This window comes from Silene latifolia, chromosome 1, assembly GCF_048544455.1.
Source record: "Silene latifolia isolate original U9 population chromosome 1, ASM4854445v1, whole genome shotgun sequence".
NCBI lineage: Eukaryota > Viridiplantae > Streptophyta > Magnoliopsida > Caryophyllales > Caryophyllaceae > Silene > Silene latifolia.
Window position 1 is genome coordinate 132,438,468 of NC_133526.1, and position 10,530 is coordinate 132,448,997.

Here is a 10,530-nt window from a genome sequence, read left to right on the forward strand (position 1 = left end):
AGAAGATCCAAATAGACTTAAGCATTTCAACCAGCGCAAAACTCTTTGCCACCAATCTTGTTTTGAAATCTCTCTTTATTAGTGCAAAAACCCTTTGTCACTAATCAAGCCTTTTTATTTCGGATTTTCATGGCTCTAAGCCTTGTATTGAGTTGTGACTTAAACATTCTCATGTAAGTCATATGTTTATTGCTTTCAAGAAGTAACCAACTTGAATCAAACAATTTCTTTGTAAGTTGTAAGCTCTTTACTTTCATAAAAGTAACATGAATTCATCATTTTCAACAAGTGACGACTTTAACCTCCTAGGTTTTGAAGAAACAACGTCTTACACAAAACGTCTCATGTAGCCAAGAAAGACCCGTTTCTTGCGAAAGAAATCATTCTTTGTGGCTCTTGAATAATTTCTCCTACTCTGTCTTCTAGAAATAAACTTGTATTTTAGAAAGACAGCTTCACGAGCCGCAAACCCGTTGTACTCGAGCATTTGTTTCTTGTGTAAGCTTACAAACATGGTACCCTACCATTTAGTGGAAAAATAATTTAGACAAAATATAAAATCCCCAAAAGAATCAAGTAACTCAAAGTAACTTGATTGAAGTCCAAACCATATCGAATAGCGTTTGAATTCTTATCCAATCACACATTATTCCATAATGTGTGCTAAGAGAGATTAACTTGTGATACTATATCACATTTCCTTTGGCTTATATCAAAGTCTTCACTTTGATAATCCCATCACGACTAAATCGTGCTTCTTTGAACTTTTGAACTTCTTCAAAGATTTCTCTATTTACCTTATTAAGTGAACACATTAGTGTCAACCTAAATCGTTGGTAAAAGAAAATGATCAACCTATTTTGGATCAATGGTTTATAATCTCCATCTCCTTTTCAACCAAAAGGCACGAGACATCTTGCTTTGAATACAAGATACGCATATACCATAAGATCTAATGGTTTCAAGAGTACTCGATAACTCTTTGCGTTCATCATTCCAGAATCTAAGGTTTAATCTTGGGTTACCAATTTGAGTCTTGCATCATCTACATGATATATCATTCTAGTTTGGTTTAGAATATATTTACCTTGATAATGGGCTAGCCATACATCAAATCATGGTGTATAGGGTCACAAAAGTGAAATCTCTTTTTGTATCTTAACAAGTTTATATTCTTATTTAGAGTTTATTCACTTAATAGTCATAATTAAGTAAAACTCTAAACCCAAAAACTAGATTGAGTACACAATGACTCTATCTCTCAACATTATTGTTGCTAGTCGTCATATTCTAATCATCCTATGTATCAAGTACAATGATGAAAACCTCCATTGGTTTCTAATATTGACGATGTAGTTCTAGCAAGATTTATGTTAATCAAATAAACATTTAAAGAAGAAGATCCTATTAGATGTCCCACAACTAACTTGTTGATTCTTCAATAATTTGGGGTAGTTTCCTTTCTAGTGTCCAACATTTAAGACAATGGAAACTTTATCAGTCGGGATTGATAGGTTTAGTGTCGTTATTCTCAATAACTTTTCTTTTAACATTACCTTGTATCAATTCCCCTATAATCTTTACTTTCTTGAACCTCGTCCTCATCTTAACGGTTTAAGAGAATGCTCCCACTCTTTTCAATGAGTCTTTGCTTTGAGAAGCAAAATTGAATTCATGAAGATTACTCTTCATTTGTTCGTTTTAGTCTTAAAACTTTCATTGAAGTGGTTGCGTTATTTTGGTCAATTACGAATTCTGACAAATCTAATTACCAAAACAATTTATCGCTTCAATGTACTTAATTCAATTAAGTATATGAATAACAATCCATTGTAAGTAGATGTGTTAGTAAAGAATCAAAAACCTGTTTGATAATGAATAACTTTAATCTATACTCTTTACAAGAGATCCTTAGCAATGGTTCATTTGAGGTTTTAGAAGCAAATTCATATTTGTCTTTAGTTACGATGTTTTAATGGAGATTTGAATCAAAATCGAAATGATATCGTATATGAATTGAGATAAAGAAATAGAACAATATGTTAAAGGAATAATGAAAACAAAACATTCATCGTTATAATAATACTTGTAAATAACAAGTAAAGCATTTACATAGTGACCTCTACCCAACTTTGATAAATGATTCCAAGATCCAAATTCATATTAACTTGGGCACGGTAGGGCCGATTCATCCCTTATCAATATAACTCGGTGGATTAACTCTTTAATCGATTCTACTTTTAGAACTCTTGGTCGATAAAATTACATTAACATTTATCTTTAGCCCGGAACCCATGCGACTACGGTCACGAATACTACCGTTGAGCTCAATCCAAATTTCGAATAAATGTGTCCATGATCCAAATCCACATCAACTTGGGCACGGTAGGGCCGATTCATCCCTCATCAACATGAATTCGGTGGATAGACATTTATCACCCACTTCACCAACGTAACAAGGTTTGTCTTACGGTAAAGCCGACTCAACTCCCTTGCGAAACTGGTACTTCATGGTTTCTAATTTTTGGTAAGGCTAAGTCTCAATTGATTATTTTTAGCGAGAGGTCATGTCAATTTATTATCTGTCACGTTTTAAGTGAACTAAAGCGGTGAACTACGATAATTATAATTGACACGGTCGATAAACTCGATTAAAATGACAATGCATGTTTTAGTTATGGCGATTTAGCGATGCATGCGACATATAAATAAAATGCAAAGCATAAATTAAATTCTAGTATGGCCTTTCTAAAATAGAAAATCTAATTAACTATTACATATTCGGAAACCAACTCCATTGGTCCCTTGAACTTTGGTTCTTGGCACGCATCTCGAGGTAACACCGTCTTTATGTATCGCCTTCTTGAGTGACACCGTTTTCAAGGAACTCCGGAATAAATAAATTACATAACAAATTACATAATTTCCTATTATACATTTGTAATTAAAATAAAATAAATCTATTAAATTACAAAACGGTGATACGAGATCACAATAAATTACAACCGAATCGATATTCCCATACATTTCGGGTAATATAAATTAAAAACTAAGGCCATACTAAGTAAAAATTACATAATTCAAAATTACATAAAATAAAATTATGACAATCATAAATAAAATGCAGCATTATAATATGTATGAACATGCCCAATTTTATGCTAAATCGCCATTAAGGAGCCAATATCGTATATTAATCGGTTTTTACGGATTTGCGTGATTCAACCTTTTAAAATCACAATAAATTACATAAAATGATATTTATGCACAAGTTAATTACCCTAACCATCTTAGGACTCAAAATTAGTCTCCACTAACAATTTGACTATAATTAACTTATATTTCTTAAAATTGTTCATTAGAGGACTCAAAATTACAATAAAATGCTATAAACTTCAAATAAATCACAAAATTCAAATAAATTCAAAATTTTAAATTTAAACCCATGAACATTCTGGAAAAATACCATGACACTCATAATGTTCAAAAACTTAGGTTAAAAATTTCGAAATTTAACGGGAAAAACAATGTTGCGGTTTATCGGATTTATCAATTATAATCATAAAAACATGAGAAAAAATATATTTATCAACCTTTCAATTTTATATCTGAAATATATGATAAAATGCAACATGTGACGTTTTTCCTTAGTCATGAAGTATGTTTTAGCAATTTATACTAATTAAAGTCACTATTTATGCTATTTTTCATCAAAAAATCATAAATCATGCATGAAGACTTCATTATAGTCTATTATTTTACACACATCTTGTAAAATTGCATGTGACAACATACTAAATTTCTATGACCAGATTCGAAATATTTCTCATATTAACCTATTTTTCATTTAAATTCGATTTTTATCATGAAAAATCCATATTTCGAGCATAAGAACTCCAAAATTTTTGAAAATTTCCAGATCATCTAAAAATAATATATGTGAAAACATATCCAAAAACCACTGGAAAATTCGAAGTTTAGCTAATTTTCGTCCAAAAATGACATTTTTATCATAAAATCACATTTTAATGCCATTATTAAATAAAATGAACAATAAAAATCCATAAATTAACCAAAATATCCTAAATACATTTTAGGATCAGAAACTTTAACATGCATAATAAATTTCGTGATATATCATAATAACACAAATTTAGGAGTTTTATATGTTAATCGTATAACTCGGAAAAACAATAACCGATTTGCATGCAAACAACCTTGTGCTCTTGATACCGCTTGTTGGAAATCTATATATCATTACTTAACATATTAATATATGTTCTAATTAATTTAGTCATAAAATTAATTACAAATCTTATGCATGCAAACTTAAATTAAAAGAGAAGAAATCATTGTCCTTACTACATGATTTCGGTTTTATGGGCACCAACAAGATCTCCTTCTTGTTAGTTCTTGAGCTTTTCATATATAAGGATGATCCTCCAAAAATTTCAAAGTAGAGATTCTTCTCTTGATTGCACCCAAGATTATCCCTTATCCCCACTAAATAATATTATTAATTTAATGCATATTTAGTATGATACATATTATTAATTAATTTAATGCATATTTATCACATAAATATCATTTTATGAATTAATTAAATTATATCCAATAAATTGACTAGTGATACTTGATCACATAAATAAAATGGGTCATGTAATTATAATTCTCAATATCTTGTAATTATAATTAACCATTCATTCTTATCTCTATTGTTTCTCAAACAATAAACAATTTTAGTAACAAAGCATTTTATTACTAAAATAAATCTTATTTAATCCCATTACAATAAGATAATTATTCTCTCTCACAAATCGAATTGTTCAATTTTAAGGAATTGATCAACTTGCATCGTCATACAATTAATCAACTTTATAGATAAGGGCATCATCCTTTAGGTGTCACCTTAAGGGATCAACTGGCCACCACCGTCCCACGACAGTAACGTCAAACTCTAGCAAGCCAATCATTACCGATTAATGTTGATCAGTTGACTATAAAATGAATCATCCCTTACGTATTCTTAAAAAATGAGATTTAAACATGTGATCAATGTGATCGACAATTGTGATCGCATTATTGTCGGAGGACACATATTCCAACAGTCAACCCTCCCATCGTGCACTCGAAGATCAACATTGCTTATAGGAATGAAGTGCTCTCCCAGAAATGGCCCTCCATAGGTGGTTAACGGTGAAGTCGGAGAGCTTATGGGTGTTATCCCTTGGTACTTCAAGACCCCAAATACTTGCAAAATGGTCTAGAGTCAACCTATGGTCTCTATTGCAAAGACGGAACTCCATACCGACCTCTTTTCGCCGATTAGTGACAACACAGAGACTACACAAAAACTCTAGCGTGAGACTCAAGTAAGTGTCCTCATGGGCATAGAACATCTTCTAAAGACCCAAGCCATTGAAAAACACCTCCGTTTGATGCCTTATGCCAAGTATTTGTAATGCATCAAGATCAATGAATTGAGTAGGTTCATAGTCCTTACCTAGAAATTGCTCAAATTGTTGGCGGTGTTCATCTTGGGTGAAGAGTACCTTCGGGAAATAATCAAGTTGTGCAACACCATGAATCACTATATTCTCTCGGCCCCTTGCCTCCCGTGAGGCGGATGAGGTAGCACCCTTGCGACGCTTAGGCACGGTCTCGGTTTCTTTCTTGCTTTTGCTCCTTAGATTCATCCTTGCTTGATGTGATTGGTAGGGATTTGTTCAATTTTCGTGATGTGGATTAGGTGTTTGTGATGGAGAATGTAAGGGGATGATGAGATGTGGTTTTGATTTCATAAGATAAGGAAAAAGGGATGGTGGGGGAGGCGTTTATATCAAAGAAAGGGTACTGGGACGAGCGGGTTAGGGTTGGGCTCGGGCGTACCAAACTGTGACCCAGCATTTACCCGTTGCAATCCGTGCGTCTTGGCATCGACTCGAGCGTCCTGAGGATGCTGCACGGGTGTCCTACCAAGGGGACGCGCAGATTCTCTTACAGCTAGTTCTCCTCTGTTGAATATAGATTAGGATGAGCGTCTTGTGGTCAGCTCGAGCGGATCATATGTGGGACGCGCATCCTCTGAAAAATCTGCCCAGATTTTCTTCCGGGAAATTTTTTTTGCTCAAAGTAACGTTAAGGAGGAGCGTCCTGGTGATGGCTCGAACGGATCAGTAGTGGAACGTGCGTCCTTGCTCCAAGTCGCGCGGATTTTGTGACAGCAATTTGTTTTGCCTAAAGCACAGCTCAGGACGAGTGGGCTACTTTTGGGACGTGCGTCCTGGCTGCTCCTTGTCAACCTTTCAATCTTACATGCTAATCTTTTCCCTTGCACCCTTTTGTGCTTCCTTCTTATCAATTTCTGAAAATTTGCTCAAAGAATGGATAAGGGACCCTCCCTCACAACTCTCATGTAGAAAAATGCAATTAATCTAAAAGTATGTTAAATATTATATAATACAAAGTTGTAGAAGGGAATATGTTATAAAGGGTGGTTTGAGATAGGACTCCACAAACTAGTTTGAATTGTTGAAATCCATTGTCCATAGAGCTTAAAGCTCTTAGTAGAAGGTCAAAGGCTTGTGAACAATCCTCAAATAAGCATGAATATGGTTTGTTCCAATTCAAAATAAAGCTTGGCCAAGGGAGCTTGTTACTCACTCTCTCATTTACCTTGCCCTCGGCACTCGGGCCTTTGCAATGCCTCAAACCAACAAGCCTATGATTCTTGTCAACACTAGGTATGAAGTATGGCTCATATTCGTCCGGAGACTTCCATTTACCACCTTCTCCTTCAAATTTGATGATAGCATTTGGATTTGTCAATCCTTCAAGAATAGAAGGAGAATTCTCATAACATTGATGACGAGGTAGCTTTGGAATTGAGATTGTGGGTGCTAAGTCTCCACAAGTAAGCTCATTCATAGCTTTGTTCTTGAGCTTCTCCACCATGTACCTTTTATATGACAATTTTACCTCTTGGAGAAGGTTTACCATATCATCTTCAACAATCATAGGTTCCATGGTGGGTGTGAAAAGGTCTTCATAGTCAATAGGAAAGAGACATTCATCTTCTTTATGGATGCATACCTCAAACTTCTCAAGGATGGGCTCCTCAAGTGAGGCAATCTCACCACTTCATTCCTCTTCTTCATTCCATAAGTCCTTGTAAGACACATATTCCGCATAAGCTTCTTCCATAGGCTTATCATCATCGCTATCTTTATATGAATCATAAATGGAGGCTTTACGTCTCCTCAATAATTCTTCCTCCACCATCTCAATGTTCACATCAAAAGTCACACCCTCATACTCACAAAGGCTAAGAGTATTTGGCTTACTCAACCTCATATCTTCCTCATCAAATACCACACTTTCATACTCACAAGAGCTCAAGGAGATTGGCTCCTCCCACTTCTCATCAAAGGTAACTCCTTCAAACTCGCATTCATGATCAATGTCTAAGGAATGGTGAGGAGTAGTTACTTGGGCTTCCTTCATTTGGGCAATTTGAATTGCCAACTCCTCACCATGGGTAACAATGCCTTGAAGAACATTGTCCCTATTTTGGCTCTCCTCTATCAATTGTTTGAAGAAATTTTGTTGGTCTCCTAATGTGACTCATTTTAGAGCATATTTAGTCCCCTAATTAGCCTCGTTCCTATGCATTTTAGTGCATAATTGGGTCATTTACTATCTTTAGTCTTTCGTTTTGCATATTCCTTGAGGTTTTGATCCCTTGGTAGGAAAGGAGTAAGAACATTGCATTTTCATGGCAAAATGGAGCTAAATTGATCGAATCTAATGACCAAGCATCGAAGTGAAGACAAGACTAGAAGGCCTATGTAAATAATGAAGTAAATGGGCAATGATGGGAAGATCCTTGCATCTCCAACAAAATCCTTGAGGATTGTTGAAGAAAGAAAAGAAGAGAAGCTGACTGGCCAACAATCCGGGCGTCGCAGTGCACGGGACGAGCGTCCTGTCCTGCTACAATTCGAGCGTACTCTTGTCAATCCGCTCGTCATGGCCCGCTACAATCCGAGCGTCCTCTTGCCAATCCGCTCGTCCTGGCCCCTCTCAATCCGAGCGTCGCCCTCAGCAAGCCGCTCGGATTCCCTTCCAGTGCAGCCGGTCTCTCTCTCAGTCCGCTCGGGATGAGCATATTCTATGAAGACTAGCGAAGCGGAGATGAGCATCTCCTTCGAGAGGAGCACTTCCTCAACTTTTCTTAAGGGTCTTAATCGTCATTTAATCCCTTAATAACCCTGATTTATGTACCTAATCCTTACTATAAATACCCCATTGTACTAATTAGATTGCATATCCTTCTTATGCTCTTTTTATGTTCTAATCTCATCTTAATCTTGTAATAAACTCTTAATTAAGCATTAATACAAATCTCATTTCCTTAATTTCTCTATTGTTCATCCTTTATTTTGGGTAATTGAAGATTATTTGGGTATTATTAGGAGATTGACAACCTTCCATCAATCATCAAGTACTTATATTATTTTGCTTATTATTTTGGAATCATCATTAGTTATAATTCTCTTAATCCCTTTTTAATTATTGTTATTCATTTCCATTCATTCATCATGTTTTGCCTTGTTAATATGATTGACAACCTTGTTAGCATGATAAACTTGATAATGAGTGAGTAGTCTCTTAACTAGGGTTAATGGGGAATTAGGGGAAACCAACAAGGGGGATGACTCTTACTTAATCTAATATGTTCACATAATTTATTTGCTTGCTTGTTGTGATCTGTACTTATGCACATATTATGTTTGATAAAATGCGAGCCTATGAATCCTTGCATTTTTTACCCATCACTTATCTATTCAATGAGACTTGTAAGACATAAACCAACTCGAGTCTCATTAGACCATGCATATAGTTGAGTAGGGAGGATTAAGTCGACTTGTAGGTGTTGTACAATCTAATAGATTCGGCTCCGGGACCCAAACCTTCCTAGGATTGTAAGATATAAACCAACTCGATCCTATCACAACAATAATTGCTTGCTTATAATTTGAGAATATGTTTGTATGATCAATTCCCATGTATCCCCTATGAACTCATGACACCCTAGTGCTTTTAATCAATCTTTTACATCTCATTTTAATCATCTTGCTTGTTTATATACATTGTTATTTAGTTTAGTGATCTCTTATCTCAACCCAAATTGTGACACCCTTAGACACGACCATTTGCAATCGAAAATCCTACATCAATACCCGTCCCTTGGGATCCGACCTTTACTTACATCTTTACTAATAGTAGAGTAGTTTGTGAAGTTATAAATATTGTTTTGGTCTAGGTAACTTTTGACGATGAGTAACAAAACCGACGAACCAAAAATGGCGCCGTTGTCGGCGACGGTGTTTACTTGATTTGATTTTCTTTGATTGTTCTTATTTGTGTCTTTCTTTGCCTTGGGGAAATAAAACTCCTCAAGGTTTGTTCTAATTGTTTTCAAGTTGTTTGATATTTTGCATGTCTAGAAGATCACAAGGTAACTTGTTACCCATTGATCATGAAATTGAGAGAACTTTGACAAACAATAGAAGACTTGCTAGAAATACTTTGAGAGGTATTGGTGAGATTGTGGATATTCAACCAAACAATATTGAGTTCATCAACCCTTTTACAAGAGAAGGAGAAGATAACCCAACACATAACCCACCACAAAATCAACCCACAATGCCTAAATTTTCATCACATTCCGTAACAACCGAGGAGAACCTACCAAATGGTACTCTCACACCACAACATTTGACCGATAATTTCATTGCAAAATCCGCATTTATCCAATTAGTCGAAAGAAGCCAATTTGGGGGGATGCCTAGTGAAGACCCTGATTCTCATATGGAGACTTTTTGTGGCTATTATGATGCGATTTCTCAAACCGGAGTGACTTAAGAGTCAAGACCAAATTCGATGGGTCTTATTTCCTTTTTCTTTGATTGGTACCGCGAAACAATGGTTAAAGAGCCTTGATAAGGCTACTCTTGGTATTGACTCTTGGAAGAAATTGGCACTTGCTTTCTACAAAACGTTCTACCCTCCGGAAAAGACTAACATGCTAAGAGCCCAAATCACGGGGTTCAAACAAAGGGAAGAAGAATCTTTGTATGAAGCTTGGGAGCGATGCAAAGGAACTTGTCGCTCATGTCCTCATCATGGACTTAGCGAGTGGTTCTTGGTACAACAATTTTGGAATGGTCTTTATGAAGACTCCCGAAACATTCTCAACATGGGATTAAATAGTATGTTCACCGAAGTTGATGATAATCAAACATGGAACAAGATTGAGGAAATGGCGGTCCATAACTCACAATATAGTAGACCTCGGAAGGCTACTAGAGGAGGAAAGCATGAAATGGAATTTATTACTCAATTGGGTGCTCAACTTAGTGCTCATATTGATACCATTAATTTGAAGTTTGAGAAGGCTATGGCTAAACTTGAAGAAGCCTCCAAATCACCTAAGCAACATGTTAATGCCATGGTGGCATCTTCATC

General features: G+C 35.6%; 1 non-coding gene across 1 annotated transcript; it reads right to left on the minus strand.

Moving 5' to 3' along the window:
* Positions 1 to 10,087: 10,087 nt before the first annotated feature.
* LOC141619635 (small nucleolar RNA R71) lies at positions 10,088 to 10,194 on the minus strand. The gene has a single exon (XR_012531769.1). It is a non-coding gene; the product is annotated as a small nucleolar RNA R71 (small nucleolar RNA).
* Positions 10,195 to 10,530: the final 336 nt, after the last annotated feature.